Below are 12,334 nucleotides of genomic sequence, written 5' to 3' on the forward strand. Positions count from 1 at the left end.
ACATATGAATTGCTATCACCTCTCTTTTACAATGGACTGCGCTAAATATTCTGATTGCTTGTTGTATATTTGTCTTCACCTGTTTATTTTACAATTGTATTTTATCTTTATGTATTAATTGTGTTATTTTTATATGTAGTGTAAATGCTTTTATGGTTGTCAATTCGTACAACCGAATAAAGTTTTTTTTTTTGACTTGACTTGACCTGAAGTTACTCCTGCGTTCTGAGATCTGGGTTTTCACTTGTCTGGTGGTCATCACTACATATAGGAGTACGCATGGCCACGTTATCACATAGATACATTTAGTTGTGTTGCAATTTGTATGTTTATTGATTTTCCAATTAAACCCATTCGCAAATGTAATCTCTTTTGTGAATGGACAAACAGTGCATGAGCCGCAAGGGTGGTGCCCCATCACTGGTGGTAGGTCCCATAAGAATCTCTGTACGGTAGTATATTGGAGTTTAGGTCTAGTATGTATGAGCATGTCTTTGAGATTGCTCGTCCGTTTGAAAGCAAATCTGGGGGCTGGGCGGTTTAGACTACCTGTGTTCAGGATACCCCAATGTTTCTTGATGATGTGTTTTACTCGATTGGAATCAGGTGTGAATGTAGTCACACAAGTGAGTGAGTCACAACTTTCTTTTTGTTTAGTCTCTAACAGACTTTCTCTGTTATTGTTCCTTGCTCTCTCTCACTGAAAAGAGCTAGGAACAATAACAGAGAAAGCCTGTTAGATAGAACCTATGTATACATATCCTCTTATGTCTCCCACATCTTTCAAGGACACTGCACTTCTCAGTGTTCAACATCAGCCGGAACATGATGAACAGCATATCACTCTGTTTTTGCATTATACTTGGGCCTGTATGCTGGACCAAGTTAAATATAGGCCTTAGTCCCCCCCTTTTTGTAAAAAATATATATATTGCTACACACACATCTCAGCACCCACCTTATTTATATTTTAAAAATAGGTCTGGTTATAAAAGCTACATACACAATAACTCAGCATCTTCATTGTGAAAATGGCCTACCTGGGCATGACATTGTACCACAAATATCCCTTCGTGAAAGTGATGCCTTGACTGAAGCCTCCTCACCAACAATGATAGAGTTTCAAATATTTGATTCTTCCTGCACTTCACTTATAATCAGGGCTCCTGGTTTTATGGGACCTTTTTTTTACATTTCCGTCTGTATTTATCCATATTTATTTTTGCTCATTTTTCTGTATTTATCTGCTTTTATTTTGTTTTTTTTTATTTCAAAAGATTTTATTACAAGATTTTGTAGGTACAGTACAGATATGGTGAAGGCAATAATGTTGTCGGTGTTTACGCCGGTGGGGTTACAATTGGCGACACGCGTTCCGGCTTGCTCACGTAGTCGACTGGAAGAGAATGTCATAGGCTAGGCATACTGCGACGTGGCCTTGTTTGTATATTGCCCTCCTAGGAAGGAAAAGAAAAAGTGGGAAAGGAGAGATAGAGTCGCGGACAATGCTATTGGCGTTTCTTGCTAAGTGCCATCATGCTGGAGTACACCTATGTGTGTGTGGGGAGTGTGTTGGGGTGCTGTTCTCTGTAACTTGCCTACGGGGGCTTGTGTGATGCCAGGTAGTTGTCTAGGGTGTTCCACATCTCTCCCTTCCGGGTAGAGTTGGGTGTGTGTTTTGATGTTATGTTATCAGCTCCTCTGAGGAAGGTGATCCAGTTGAACCAACTCTTGAAGGATGCTTTCCCCGTGTCTTTCCAGTTTGCTAGGATTGTCTTGACTGCTGCTGTGAGTAGGATGTCTATTAGCTCGCTGCCGTTCTTCGATTGAGTTTCTTGGGAAATGAAGGCCGCGACTACCCCTGCGAAGTCTGTTTGCAGTGGGAATCCCATTATGCTATTTGTGAAGTCTCTTATTTTGTTCCAGAATGTTTTGACTTTGGGGCAGTGAAAGAGAAGATGAGCTAGGTCACCTTTATGTTTGTGGCAGTTCCAGCATAGGTCGTTGTCTCGGATCCCTACGGCTGCTAGTCTGGCCGGGGTCCAGTATGCTTTGTGTAGGAGCCAGTATTTTGTCTGTGCTAGGATTGGGGTGACTTTGTTTGTGATTGCTGAGTTCCAGAGGCGAGTTTTTTCCCTATCGTTGAAACACCTATTTTGTTGGCCTTCCCAGTACTCTATTGTCTTGGCGTTTAGCTTTGTTGAAGTTGGGCTTAGTAGTTTGTAAAGGTGCAATGTTTGGTGGCCAACTTTGTTTAGGTTAGCTGCGTATTGTAGGATTGATGGGGTTTCTTTGTTTAAATTTGCCTTGGTGAGTGCCGCCCTTATTTTTAGGAAACTGTAGAAATCTATGTCTAGTAGGTTGTGGAGGTTTTTAAGGGTGTCGAATGTGAGTGGGGTGCTTACTTTTTCCAGTTGGCTGGGGGTGGAGATGCCTCGTTTGTACCAGGAGCTTATGTTTAGTATCTTGTCCTTGTATTTTATTTTTGTGTTGAACCAAATGGATTCCCACCTTGTGTTGTTAATGCTATTCTCCATTTTCTTGTCTACTTTTATTTTGTATTTTCTGTATTAATGAAGTTTCAATGGTTATTTTTCCACATTTATTTGACTGATAAATGTATACTTGCATTTGAATGTCCAAAAAGTATCAGCAGTGTACAATGCAATAACGTTTTCCGAAAACATTGCATTGTAGAATAGCATAAATAACTGTAGATCTGCACTGAAATAAGCATAATTAGTAAATCTCTCCCCTACCTCTCATGTACACTTACTGACATGGCAGAAGCCCTATTTTCTGTACTTTTCTGTATTTAAAAACGAATACAGACAGGAACAAGAATAGTTTTCTGTCTGTATTTATTTGTAGAAATCTGTAAAATCAGAAAACTGGGAACCCTAATTATAATCAGCTTTACTGCCACTAACACAGACTATTTGTGTCCATAGGATGTTGGTCGCTTTCACAGTAACCCACGTAAATTGCACCAATCTGAAGTGGCAGACGTAGGAGGATTGTAAGACATTGTGATGGGACACAGATTTCTCTGACTGAGTCTCTGGTAGAATGCATTACATATCCTTCTGCAGGTCCATTAAAGAATTAACAAACATCCGTATATATTCCTCTTCCTATAGCATGTTAAATAAGTTATGGCTCTCTTGGCAGATAGATGGGCAGGTGACCATCTGCCGATTTTCATTAATCCTTAAGTGAATTATAATCCAAGGAGCTTCACTGCATCATTATCAGATACGAGCCTGGTCCCTTTTTCAACTAACAAAGGTGAATACTAAAGACTTTCAACTAAAGTGAGAATTATCATGCACTGAATTTGCCAGAATGCATCTGGGCCGATTGTGTGCTGATATGCCAGGCAATTTGATTCCTCCCCATTTTGTGACTGGCCCCTTGTTGAGTTACTGGACTTACATGCTCATTAGGAAGCATCAGTGCTCTGGCAGTAGTACTTAAACTTGAGAAGACCTGGAGCAGCATTTGCAGCAGCCCCAGATTTAAAGCATTACTCTCTAATGAAGAAGGACAAATACCCTGAAACACATGGCTAGAGATACACAGCGATGGTGAACACTAAGGACTTTTAACTAAAGTGAGTGTTGACATACACTGCATTTATCACAATGCATCTGGATGAATTGTGTGCTTCCTCTCCCTTTTCATTTTTTCGGATTGGCTCCTTATCATTGACATTGTAAAATTCAATGTCTACATGCGCTAAAATCTAATGGAAAAAATCTAGAGCACCCACTGAATCTAAAGCCCATGAGATATCTATGATAGGAATTTTTCACATGATAATGTTTGCACATGCTACTGGTGAAACCACTGTAGCCGCAGCTCACATACATCCATGCATCTGGACATGCTATAGTCCCATGCACTCCCTGTAGCTACAGTCCAAAGCACATCTCTAGTGGTTATGTATCACATTGTAATGATTGCACATGCTAAGGTCTAATATACTCACAACAGCTACAGCCCACTGACATGTATGGTGCTTATAAACAACATAGTAAAGTTCACATAACAATGTGTGCATGTGCTAAAGTCTATTGCAAATGTCTAATGTATCTGCTCTAGCTAAAACCCATTTTTCACACGGCTAATTTTTGCACATGCTCCTGTTAAAGTCTAACAGCTCTGCAGCTACAAACCAAGGGGTTTCTCTGGTGGTTGACATTCACACTGTAATCTTTGTACATACCAACGCCAAAGTCCTGGGAATTCTCTGTAGCTAAAGCCCATGGTTATGATTTACAATGTAATGTTTGTACAGGGCCATGCTGAAGCGCAGGGCATTCTCTGTAACTGCACCCCTTTGGGTATATGTGACGGTTATCATTCACATTGTAATTTCTGCATATGAGCATGCTAAAGCGAAGTGCACCCTCTGTAGCTACAGCCCCTTGGATATCCGTGATGGTTATCGTTCACATTGTAATGTCTGCACATAAGCATGCTGAAATGCAGTGTGCTCTCTGTAGATGCACCACTTTGGGTATATGTGATGGTTGTCATTCACATTGTAATGTCTACACACGGATATGCTGAACCGGAGTGCAGCCTCTGTAGCTACAGCCTTTTGGGTATCTGTGATGGTTATCGTTCACATTGTAATGTCTGCACTAGGGCATGCTGAACCGGAGTGCAGCCTCTGTAGCTACAGCCTCTTTGGTATCTGTGATGGTTATCGTTCACATTGTAATGTCTGCACTAGGGCATGCTGAACCGAAGTGCAGCCTCTGTAGCTACAGCCTCTTTGGTATCTGTGATGGTTATCGTTCACATTGCACAGGACATCACAGCTCCAATGAAAGCTGTGCTTCATGCCGCTGTAAGACCTACCACAGGCTCCAGAAAATGTAGCCATATCACGCGTACATGTCATTTAACTCTCTGAGCACATAACATTTTCTAAAGAGCCTCAATCGTTTATACAGCTATAGAGTTGTACTGCCTTCCTTGTCTGAAAACATCATATATATTCAAAGGCAAATGGAGGCACCTTCGCAGCACAACAACCCTCCAAATGGAATCAGCGTGTTTCTACAAAACCAACCTACATCCTCCACATGTCAGCCTGACAAAGAAAGACTCTTTCAACTAAAGTCCTGTTCACACAATGGCCGCATTCTCTTGGTTACAATGTTTGAACCCAACCTACTGGCTAGAAACATCTTTATTTAGTGATCAGAGCATGGACAATTGATTGTTTTTCCTTTCTGAACTAGCCTTTTCTTTCCTAACATGTAAATGTAACTCTCTGTGTCGCTGGACCAGTTAATTGTTGACATGCTATTGTTTCGTCCATCTGTTTTTCTCTGTAAAGTGCTTTAACAATTCTGTGCATCATGTCGGTCCTATAGAAAAATAAAAATATTTTTTTTCAAACTTGTGATGGGGAACACAGAATCCAATGTTTTTTTTGTGCTTCTGTTCTCCTCAGACACTGTTATTGTATTTGAATGAATGCAATGGCATAGGAGAGGTGCCCCACTGCCTGTGTCAGAGCCAGCAAATGAAAAAGAAAACGATGTTCTAGCTTAGTTTTATTTTTCGTTTGCCGCGTCTGAGCCAGTTTGTGCATGGAGGGGCGGGGCATGAGAGGTGGAACGAGGAGTGCTTGTGCACTCTCTACGTGCGTATATGTGTTTGGCAGCCGTCTCAGGCTGACCAAAACACAAATGTACACATAGGTTTCTCCAGCCTGGCGGCATTCAGCAGCCGGGCTGGACAAACCACACAGACTCAATGGCCTAAGCGAAGCATCTTTCCAGGCCACTCAAACCAATCCTCACACTGCTCTGCAGCACGAGGATTGGATGGGAGTCTGTACCAGGGGATGCTGGGACCAGGAAGTGGAGAGGAGACACGACCCAAAGCTGGAGGCGGCCAGCAACGAAAGATCATTAAAAAATATATATATATTATTTCTATCCCTCCGCGTAACCCAGCCTGCCCTCCCACTCCTGCTTCCCCGCCACCAACCCACCACCCTTTGTTGTGGTGGCCACCACTGAATGAACGTGGTATGCGCAGGCTGTACAGACTTTGAGTTGAGAACACAATAGCTTACCAATGTACGAGCAATTGTGACACCTAGTAGCCTTGTGGAATCACATGTTCACTGAAATTGTTGAGGTGATCTGTTTGTTGTCTCCCTCCTACCTACAGGCATATCAGCATTTTATTTATTTTATTTTTGTGATTTTATATAGCAAGCATGGACATGGCCCGTAGACCTTAGAGCATTTTACAATAAAGCCAAATGTAGTAATAACAAATAGAAAATATACATGTAACATTAAAGTGTGGAGAGAACATCAGGTAGCCTCCGTGTGAGGTAGTGTGCTTCACATGTCTTCATTGTAAAACATAGCATTGACAGTCCAGTGGGACAGTATCACAATCTGGACACTATCTGTTTGTGCGAGTTAAGGTCAGTCTGCATTGATGGGAGTGTGTGGGGGTACAAGGGGGTTAAGGCAGGTGTCATTCAGAGAAAAGAGCTTTGAGATCTTTTTTGAAGGTGACATGACGTGTCGTCAGGTGGTGGCTCGATGGGGGAGGGTTCCATAAACTTGTAGCGCTTCCAGATAAGGTTTTGGCTAATGCATTGCTCGAGCAGAAGGTGGAGGTTTTGAGTAATATAGCTTTTTTTGAGTCTCAGCCAGAAGCTGAGATTTTCAGTTTCTACAAAAGGTGCGAGAGGAAAGTGGAGTGCTGAGCTCTCACTTCTATGGGAAGCCACCGAAGTGAGCGAATAATGGGTGACTAAGTTCAAATTTATTGTGTCCCATCAAGAAGCGGGTTTTTGCATGTAGGACTAGTATGAGAGGACCTAGATGAACTTTTGGGAACGCTGGAAAGGAGAGAAATGTTGTATCTGTAGTCTGGAGAGCACAAGTGCCTGGACAGCAGATTTAAGGTTGCGTGTAGGGATCAGGTTCCTGATCCCCCAAAGAAGCCTTAGCTGGAAATAGACACTCTTATCCATGGAGGGGATATGGTTCTGGAGGTTCAGACATCTGTTGAGAGCAAATTCCAGAGAGTTTGCATTCTGAATTGACTGACACGGGATGTAGAATGGGCATTGTAGATTAAACGTTCTTGTTGGTATGCCATCAAAGGAAAGAGATATAGAATAATCCAAGCCCAAAAAGGTTAAACTAGATAAAAAATGAAAATCGTTACAACAAAATATAAAGTCAAATCAAGAAGTACACTTTCAGACTTAAGCATGTGACCATCAAAGATTTAATGTTTGGATAAATGTGCATAGCACATACATCAAAAAAGTAACAGTTCCTGTATAAAACTACAGACACATTTTGATAAATGTACCACGACATCAATTAAAGATAGTTTTTCTAATTCACAAATCAGCTTTGGGTCATACGTAGCACTGCTTACAATGGGTATGGTCACAATTAACAGTGGCACATTTAGCTCGTCTCATTCAGTTAAAGCAGCAGTTATAACTATATCAGCATACATTCTGCAGTAATATAGTTTTCAACAACACAAACAAATTGAAAAATAAAATGTTAAGCACAGGTGATGTTTGAGCACCTTCCCCCTCTTCAACATATGTGCCTTGTTAAAGGCACAACATTATTTATCCCTCTTTAGAAATCTGTAGTAGACTGGCAGTGATCAAATACATTTGCATTTGTGCTGGTGCATTTGTCAGATATCTGCGTTCAGGATAATCAAAGCTCTTATGGCAAATACTTTGGCCCAATTTGACATTGTTCACGATTTTTGTACCAGATAAAGATTACATTACGGACCTCCTAGAATGGAAATTGAATTGCAAAATGCGATGTCTCAAAAAGTTAAAATAATTGAGAACTGATTTCAGGCACATTTTTGTAGATTTAAACTGGAGGTGGTAGAAATGCCACTTTTATGACCCATCTATGCACGATTAGTTATTATGAGCCCTGGCATGATGCTATGCTGGTGAAAATGTTTACAAAAGTACAACCCAAACAGACACCCGTGTGTATTTTATTCCCCCACCTTTTCGCACAAAAGAGAACTCTACAAGCACCAAAATCGATGAGAAGAAATGTCACCGTATACAGAACAATAATTACCTCCTCTTCCCTCTTCCTTACCCCAGGTCTAACAGATTAGGCCCCGCCCTCAGTCACAGACTGTGTTTTACATCTACTCCAGTAAATCTTTAACAAAAACAGGAAACAGTAAATACCACATGGTGCCTAATATTTCTGAACGTTTCAACGAGTGGTTTACACGTTTCAAGCTCAGATTGAATATGAGGTCTTTAATGCTGAGAAAAAAAGCACTTTTCCAAGGAATGTAATAATAGAAAATTCGACTACCCTTTCTCAAATATCTCAGTGTGACTAATACTTTACTAATAATTAATTTTTAAACGATCCTCAATAGGGTTTGGAGAAAATTGTTTTAAAGTTAACAAATTCTCCATATTCTGATTGCAGAAGTGTGAAGGAAGACTAAAAGCATTTTTTAAGAATTGTAAAATAAAATGAGCTTTTTTGTACTACATTCAAGAAAAGAATCTGAACTTTGTTGTGACTGAGCGAGGTAGCAGAACTGCACAACAGTAAATTAAATCAGTTGGAGAATGACTATCCTGCCAGTTCCATCTCACTTCCAGTTCTACCTAGCAAATTAACCAAGGGGCATACTAGCAGTAGTAGATCTTACCTGCTGCTGCACAAGTGGCAGAGCAAAACCAGAGTTGAGTGGTCATGGTAGTCAGTGCCATACAATCAGACTCCCTCACACCCAGTACTCCCTCCACTCCTCCCCCCGCCCCAAACACAGACTTTCCCTCTCTCTATTTGCTTTGCGTGACAGGCATTGATGTATGATTACGTAGAAAGCTACCAGGATGACTGACTCCATGTCACCAAGGACATAGAACCCCGGGCCTGGTTTTTCGTTTAACAAGCTCATGCATTTGGGGAGTTGCAGTCTTGATTCATTCCAGTTACTCCCACTGAACCATCACCTGAAAGCAATGAGCACCGGAGCGGCGGGTTGTGTCCTCCGTGTACACGGGAGGCTCAATACTAATTAATTCATGCCATAGATGCCCCTCGTGTTTAAAACGACATTACACTTTCATACATACCCAGCGGCCCCCGGGGAGTTTAGAAATACAAACCTACTTTTCATAGCTCCTCCCGCAGCTTTAGGAAACGTTTGCAATTTAATGAAATGATTGCACAAACCCATGACCCGTCACCACGGCCTGTGAGGCCTCCCTTCCCACTCTAATGTATTTGCAAAAGTTACATTTGCAAAATATGTAGGGAATAAATAGGGTCACTTGACGCCCGCCTAATGCAACCTAGCAGCTGTGTGCACATAGTTCTGGAGTGACGTTCCTGTGCTGGAAGGGAATGTGTGTGTAAAGATAGCTCGAGCAGGGCCCGGGGGCTCACAAGGTACGAGGCTGGCGTCAGGCAGTTGTTGGATCTGGATGCAAACACACAAACCTTGGATTTGAAACATAACATTTCTAGAAATAAGTACCATGGTTGTCTCTGGAGGCAAGATATTGTTGAGATTGGCTTAATGAATCAGTGAGGCAGACACGAAGTACCCTTTTAATGATGGAGTTCATCAGAGTCAGAATCATGTATCACCATCAAAATCTAAAATGTTTGTGCGTGTGGAAATAATTACACACGCACAAATCCCCCCTCCCCCCAAAAAAGGCTTACAACTAAAAATGACAGAGAATAAACTTTCAGCCGGAAAAAATACGTTATACCCAATGCCTTTGAGTACGGAGTGGAAACCTCTGTTGCTATTTGTCAGCCCTGTGGGGGAAGATGGGGACTTAAGTATGCAAACTTGTTAAGTGTCTCTCTCTCTTGGGTGCCCCCACAAGTCATGGTTTTGCAGCCAGTGCTGATGACATATAGCAGCCACTGGTCTCCCAAACCAGAACTTTTATGACCACACAAATAATGTAAAATGTAAAACTACAAGTCCCAGAAGGCAAATGTTCCTGACTTAACGCTCTAGTTGGATGTTCCACAGATGACATCAGTTTGAATCCCACCTATGGATGACTCACACCTGCCACCGGGCAACATGAGCTCTCTGTAAATTGTTTCATCTATTGATATTAAAGGCATGTGTGGGCCTAGGGAGGGAGGTGGATGCATAAAAACCACCACAGGAAACCTAGGAATACCTGAGATATGTAGTGCTAGAAATATATACTGAGGTGTGGTCATTCAATTTAATGTTTTGTCAAAAATAATTAAAGACCGAAGGAAATTAGCAGTGAAACCAATGACAGAACCCTGCCAAACTCGATTGGAATAGAGTGTCAGCCATTAATTTCAGTTTACTTTATGTTTTTAAGTTCAAGCTCCGTACTACTATCACTAGTGGCATGGTTGTGTAGTATTGCAGTGTCACGCAGGACACCTACAACCTGCTCTGTGTGTTACTCCAACAGCGCTGTGTTTATTTATGTATGCATATAGCTCAATCTTTACCAAGAGGTGTCCGAGCGCTTTACAATAGAGCAAAGTAAATCGCTAAAGGAATGGATGGAATGGAAGTAGGTAAAACTACTTCTAGGTACTCATGGTGAAAGTTACATGTTAACAAGTTACAGATAAAGATTACAGAATATGAAAAAGTGGAGTGATTAAGGTTATACAAGTATAGAATACATATTTACGAAGTTGAGCACTCGGGATTGTCATCTGGCAATCAGGGTCATCCCAGGTCAACCTGGGATGAGGCAAATTATAAATATAAGTGTCTTTGGAAGAGAAGAGTTTTAAGATCTGTTATGAGAATCCGGAAAGAGGCGGTGGTCCGAAGGTTTGGAGGTAGTGAGTTCCAAACTCTAGTCTCTTAACCTCGAAAGGATTGCGTCACAAGACCTTCCCTTTTGACAATTGGAGGTTCGAGCAGTGTGTGCTGTGAATTAGAATCCCACGTGTTTATTGGGGAGAATGTAATAAAAGTCCCAGAATGCAACACATGACTGCCTAAAAAGCCTGGACTGACACAGGGTGTTGCAAACAACATGGACTAATTTTGTAGGTATTTGGGGACAAATAATAAACTATAGATCCGGAAGAAGGGGGTATTTGCAGGGTGTGTGTCTGGTGTCATATCCCTTGGAGTGAATATAGGTGTGCGAGTCCCTGCGTTGAGTTTCGCCAGTGATCAGTAGTAGACAAGGCACTTGAGCCCACCCCCTGAAACTTTCAAGTGGTGCATTAGACCAACCCTTTTCCTCCCCAAACACCACAGTGGATCAAAAACAGCTCGAGTGGATACCAGGCATTGAAACCTGATGGTTTTGCAGTGGGATTCCTCTGCCCTCAAAGAATGTTTCACTTGTTTATTTTGTCATCTGCTCTCAAAATATCTTAGCTATTAAGGGAAGGGGGAAGAGTGGAAGTACCAGTGGTCCTCTTCTTTTTATGGGAGGGTAGGGCAAGGAGATGGAGTCGAGTGGGAGAGAAAACAAACATACACTACATGCCTAAGTATATTTTTATGTTTTTATAGAGGTAGGTGTGACAGTGTCATGTGCTCAGAGCCCAAAATGTATCAGTCCAAACGTACCACCCGCCCTCTTTAGCATGAGAGTCTAGATTTATATTTGGAAAATGTTAAGTTTGTAGATTTATATGGTGTGGCTTATCACCCGGGAGGGTATCCAGGCGTGTGTCCATGGGCACGGGGAGATTAAGTGATTTGCCCAGAAACACAGAATGTTGCGCTGACGCACAGACTCAAACCTGGATCCCCTGACCCGAGTCGGCAGCTCTGGCCACTGCCCGACATCTTCTCCCAAACGTGTATTTATTTGAGGTCTTTGCCCTTTTGAACAATCCATTCTGCCAGATTTTTATGGCATGTGTTTATACTCTAGGAGAGCTGAGCAGGAGCTAGAGAACCAGAAGGGTTTTACTTGCATAGAACAAGACCTTAAGTGAGCATCACATTGAATATTTGTTGTTTTAATCCTGTAACCTGCTGACTTGTGTTCCAAACCTGGTTTCGGCAGGTGTCTGAAGGCAAATTGCTGTACCTCCCTGTAGTTTGAGTAAAGTAAAAACATGTATAATGTAAAGCCCAACTGCGCACCATATTGTCCCGTGATGTCCCACCTCTATGGTGCAACTACCCACCACTTGATCATATTGTTTTTGTGCAATCTGGTTTCAACTAGATTCTGTACACACACACAACACCGTTATATGTACATCACCTCCAATATAAATGCCACTGTCATAGAAATATTAATTGTAAAGCCCTCCTCTGCTCC

Source organism: Lissotriton helveticus, chromosome 3_2, assembly GCF_964261635.1.
Source record: "Lissotriton helveticus chromosome 3_2, aLisHel1.1, whole genome shotgun sequence".
Taxonomy (NCBI): domain Eukaryota; kingdom Metazoa; phylum Chordata; class Amphibia; order Caudata; family Salamandridae; genus Lissotriton; species Lissotriton helveticus.